The sequence below is a fragment of the Trifolium pratense genome, linkage group LG5, assembly GCF_020283565.1.
Source record: "Trifolium pratense cultivar HEN17-A07 linkage group LG5, ARS_RC_1.1, whole genome shotgun sequence".
Classification (NCBI taxonomy): Eukaryota; Viridiplantae; Streptophyta; class Magnoliopsida; order Fabales; family Fabaceae; genus Trifolium; species Trifolium pratense.
This window is the reverse complement of record NC_060063.1, coordinates 29,701,994-29,707,722: the sequence shown is the minus strand read 5'-3', so window position 1 is coordinate 29,707,722 and position 5,729 is coordinate 29,701,994. Positions and strand designations below refer to the sequence as shown.

The 5,729-nt window shown below is 35.6% G+C and overlaps 1 long non-coding RNA gene across 1 annotated transcript; it reads left to right on the top strand.

Annotated features, from left to right (window-relative positions):
* Positions 1-1,971: 1,971 nt before the first annotated feature.
* On the top strand, positions 1,972-4,760 carry LOC123883621. Its single transcript, XR_006800333.1, has 3 exons — positions 1,972-2,752; positions 4,035-4,089; positions 4,706-4,760. It is a non-coding gene; the product is annotated as an uncharacterized LOC123883621 (long non-coding RNA).
* Positions 4,761-5,729: the final 969 nt, after the last annotated feature.

Genomic DNA, 5,729 nt, shown 5'->3' with positions numbered 1-5,729 from the left:
TCTTTTCATATATTGGTGATTTTTCCATTTACAAGGTACAATGAGTACAACGTAGTAAACGAATACATCACGGCGGAAATGCATCTAAGGGGATCTAAACCAATTAATACTAAACACAAGGAAGGAAACTAATATTAATATTTTTAGATAATCCAAGCTCAGCCTTGATCATCAGCTTCCTTCTTACCCCTGTCTTGTTTAACCTGTTTATCTGAAAAAAATAAAGGGCGCGGGTTGAGACTCTAAGCTTCAGTGAGTTCCTACTACACCTAGGGTGTCAGTAGTCATAGGGGAATCTTGGCTGTTAGTTGATCATCTTGTAAGCATTATCACATTCATATATCATTCCATAACATATAATAAAGTGTATCACACAATAATTATCTAAGTTCATTTTATATAGACAACCTGAGGTGAGTTAGGCTCAGGAGGTCTACCTAGTCGGTCAAATTCCCTATCGAGGGCTAGGACACGACTCCTCGACTCATCTTGTCTTCATGTGGAATTCCCTTTGGGAACCCAACCAGATTATCCAACTCCTATATCAGGTAGTCTCTGGTATCACTAGGATCATAACTTAAACATTTTATTCATATATGTGGTCCAAAGCCCACTAATAATTCCATACATGATATATGGCACAAGGCCCATAACTGATTTCATATGATCAACTGTATATTGTTATCTAACTTTTCTTAGTTTCATAGCAATCATGAAACTAATTATACTTATAAGTCCCTTCTAATTCTATACTTATCTGTTGATCGCCAGGAAAACTATCTACAATTCCCATGTGAGTACCATATCTATTGATACACATAGCTAAAGGGTTGAAGATCACTAAATTCTAAGTTCTAGATACTCATATTAAGGATTTTAGGTGTACATAATGTTAGAATCATGATTAGTAATTACAAACATTTTCTAAACTTGTTGGTAATCAATTAGGACATTTAAAATAAGGTTTTTATCATTTATGTACGTTGGAGCCTTGCATGTGTGTTTTGCTTGTTCTAAATCACCTATGGTGAACCCACAAAGAATTAATTTCAGTCTTTGTTCCTCTTTTCTTTTCCCTCTGCCGAACCAACCCTTTTTACTTTGGCTAGGTTTTGGTTCCTTCAATTTTGGGGCTTGTATGTGTAATTATCAAATCAAGGATTGTTGGATACAAAAATGGAAGCTTAAGAGCAAGATTCAAGGTGTGGGTTTGGAAGAAACAACCAAAGTGAAGGGATTGATAACCAAGGTACATGGTAAAGAAATTCTGCATAAATTCGTATGGACCTATCACTAGTATTTCTGTCATAACATTCACTCTGTGACCCAAATTTGAACAATGGTTAAAGTTTCAGAATTCAGACGAAACTCCCTAAAGTTTGAGTACCTCCTTCATAGGTTTTGGGTTAGTAATGAGGCATGGAGATGTGTTTTAAGATAGGGTCCTGATGCTGTAGAATTACAGAATTTTTGGCATCGGGTTTGGCATGCTTGAGCCGCTCAAACGGATGCATAAAGGTGTAAAGAATAGCTTGGACCTGCTGGAAATTCACAGGTGGGTTCCTTTAGGTTAGCCTATCTTTTAAGTTTGGCCAAATTAAGAACTAATTGTAAACCTTAGGTTAGAAACAAATGGTAAATTGGAGTATTAAGTACCTGGTATACTCCTAATGTTCGTTATAATGATGATTTTGATGAACATGAAACATGCATGATAGTTCTTAGTTTTCCCCCAATCTATCGTGTAAGTTTTCAACAATAATTCAATTTATGTAAGGATGGTGTATGATGAGCTTCCCCTTACCCAAAGCTCACTATTGTTTTTTTAGAAGTTGTTAAAATCAATTTTGTTTTAATAAAGACAAATGCATAAAACTGAATTTGAACTGTTAGAAAAACTGTTTTGTGTGAAGTCTGAACGTATATGTGCCTTTTGCCCCCTTTGCGTTTTTATTTGGTTTTTATGGTCAACATGAAAGTTGTAGATCTCGTCGTTAGCTTTCCAACAATTATTGGTGCGTCTCAATTGGACAATCGGAACTCAAGTTATGATCGTTTCCGTAAGAGGCGGTTTCGCAGAAATCGTGCTTGTTTCGCGCTCGAGTGTCGGAATAGCATGAGGTTGATTTCATTAGTCTTCTTTTATGGATGAGGTTGTTCCTGCGACTTTAGAGATCCATTTTTCGAGTTGTTCTAGTTTTCGAGAAAACGGGCAATATTTTACCCGCTGTCGTAAAATTTTACGGTTTCGGAATTCAGTAAAATTTTAGATAGAAGGTTTATATATCTGCGCGAGTTAGGATATGTCCTGAGATTAATTTTCGAGAGCGTAGAAGAAAATTACAGTCGCGGAAAAAAGATTCGGCGATAAGTTTTGGAAATATTTTGAGACGGACGTTCGTTCCGTAAGTTTTCGGTTTTTACGAATTTTGCTCGTCGCGGCGCGCGAAGGTTGTGGGGTGTGTTAGAAATATCTAGATATTTGTGTAAGGGAATTGGAGGGCTAGGATTGGCCAAGGGAAAGTGCTTTTGATCAAGTGGTCATGGTGGAGCAAGACCACTTGTCATAGGTTTTGTTTGGTAGACTTTTGGGACTTAGAAAAAAATTGTGAAACCTCTCCTTCTCTTCTCTCACAAACCGTCCTTCTCTCCCTCTCACACAAAGCTTCATTGATTTTTCATTTCTCACCCATTCAAGCTAGGAATTGTCTTGTTGTATCAAGGAACTTGCAAGGATATCACTACTCATAAGGTAACTAACCAATTCCTTACCTTTGTTGCTCCAATTCTCCTAGTTTTAGAAATTGTTCTTGAGCTTGATTCTTGAGAATTTTCTAGGATGTTAGTTTTGGTTGATTGTGGTTTTAGGGAAGTGTTTAGGATTAGTATATAAGCTTGTTTAAGCTTGGAAAGTTTGGATTCTCATGGTGATTGAAAGTTTCACAAAATTTTGTTAGGTTTTGAAGAAATAATTTTGAAATGGTCATAACTTTGTGAAATTTTGTTGTGCTTTTATTTTTGAGGTTGTATTTGAGCTTTGTGGCAAAATGGATATTGGATTATGGTCTTGGTTTGGTGATACAAGAAAAATAATTTTTTGGTGTGTGTTCTTGAGGCATAATGAACATATTTTCTTAGAAACTTTTGTTTTGATGCTAAGTGGTTCAATTGATCAATTTAATGGCTTTGTGAACTAATAGAGGATTGCTAGGATGTGACATTGTAAAAAAATTTGAGTGTTGGCCTAGTTTTCAAAACTTTTGTCATGAGGAAAATTTTGAAAAGTGAGGAGGAGTTTTCAAAAATTGTTAAGGCTTTGGGGGAGGCACGATTGTGGCATAGGGCGAATTACCATGCAAAAAGATTTGGGTAAAAATGGGGTAAAAATGGTTTTGGTGTGGGATGTGTCTCAAAGAACCAAAAATTGAAAATGTCGTAATTAGAGGCTTTGCCCGGAAAATTTTTGGGTGCTTGGATTAGTGACTCGGGGGTATTATGGGATATTACCAAGCTCTCGGAAGCGAAAAATTTTGAGCGGAAGTGTGATTTTGGTTTTTGGGGGCAGCCCCTAAAAGGAAAAAATGGGAGGATTTCCAAAAATTTTCTAAGTCCACAATGTTGAAAAAATGATCATGTTTTTGATGAATGATCTTAGGTGTGTAAAAGTATGATTATAGGATTGTATTTGGAAAGAAAAACTTGAAACTTGCGACGCAAGAAAAACTCGATTATTTTGTCGAGACATTTTCGTAAAATTTTTAGGTTGTTTTCAAGTGTTTTGGTAGTGTGTGAAAGTGTCCTTTGAAGTTTAAAACCATAGAGAGCAATGGTATGCTTGAAAACGAAAATGTGTTTGTTTTGTGAAAAATAGTGTATTTAACTTCGGGAATTTTTAATCACCATGGGGAGGACTCGAATATAATATCCGAGAGTGTTAGGAAGTGCCTTAGATGCCTCTAGACCTTTGTTGATAGGTTTAGTTTCATTATAATACTTTGGGCATGACTTATGGATTGTACGCTCCACTATTTTAGGGCGCACGAATTGTTGCATAACTCGGAATCGTTTGTAATTGGAAGCTTCGCCGAGGTAAGGGCACCTTTTTATTTCCGTCAATAGCATTAGGGTATGCTTGTGGTTATGCTTGTTGTGGTTCCATGCTTGTGTGCTTGGTTGTTTTCGATGTTATTTGTCTTACGTATATGTGGGAAATATATGTGTTGACATGTGGTTATGAATATGTGTATGTTTGTTGCATTAGTATATGTAGGGACGTATGCTCATGCAAACATTGTCGGTATTTGATCTGGGTGATTGTACCGGGTGATACTTCCGCCTTTAACGGAGACGGTATTTGATCTGGGTGATTGTACCGCCGTTAATGGAGTCGGTATTTGATCTGGGTGATTGTACTCCGGAGTATCCACCAATTGAGTTGGCATTTGATCTGGGTGATTGTGCCGGGTGTAATCCACCTTTTTCCGGAATTCATGCATGTGGCATTCGATCTGGGTGATTGTGCCACAACCATTCATTAGAGGTCTTGCATTAGGGTATTGTGCACTTTATTTATTCTTCTTGGTGTGAGGATGTGATAAGTGATTACCGCTTTCTATTCTGGTATGTGTATTCGGTATTTTATTACTTGTTTCCAGTTGGTGACCCTTATTTTGCATGCCATATCGCGGGCTCCTCCCACCCCCAGACGATGGAGCGCCATCTGAGACCGTAGGTCGTGTGGACGGCGAGGACTTCGTGGACTATCCCGGAGTGTAGAGAGTAGCGCTTGTTAGGCTACATTTTGGTAGGCTTAGGGCCTAGGTTATATTTTGGGATGACTGTATGTTTTATACATTATACTCAGACATGTTAGTGCCGTTGGGCCTTGTGATATATTCGGTTCATGACTCGTGTCTTTTTGGTTGATGAACTTGATATATCCGTTGTATGTAAATTATTCAGGTACACACTTTGCTTCGAGGAAGCCCTGTAATATAATGTGTTGATGTTATATTTATTTTCTATTGAATGACGAATTGCTGAGATAGCTGCGGGCGTTCACGCGCGCCATTTTATTTAAGCGTGTTGATTAAAAAAAAAATACCCCTTTTTATGCTTTGAAAAACGGGGTGTTACAAATATCATATAAAGTTCATTTATTAGAATATAATTTTTTTAACATAAATCATGACCTAGAAATTAAATTTTGAACTTGTTTTTGGTGGGGAACTTTTTATGATATTCTAAATATAACTGTAAAAAAAAAATTTAAAAATAAACGTTGACTTATTATTAGTAAAGACTAAAATTAAGTGTACGATAATTTTTAAAGGATTAAAAGTATAATAAAAATTATGTAAAAACTAAACTTAAAAGTCACAATTTTGTCACCGAAACAGAAAAAATTATATTTGTCACTGAAGCAGAAAAAATTAAATAAATAAGTTAACAAGAAATAATTAAAACTAAGTCAAAAAAATAAATAATAATTAACAGAATAATTCCAATTATATTTTAACAATATTATATAAAGAATTTTTAAATATTTAATTTTATATAAATTTTATACAATAAAAAATTCAAATATCAATTAAAAGTTCATAGACTCGTGCGAATAGATAGGTCTTTAAACTATTGCAGATAGGAGTGTCAAAATTATTCATTTATCCACAACTAAGAAAATCAGTTAATAGCTGTCCATCCATTTAATATCCGAAAGTTATCCATTT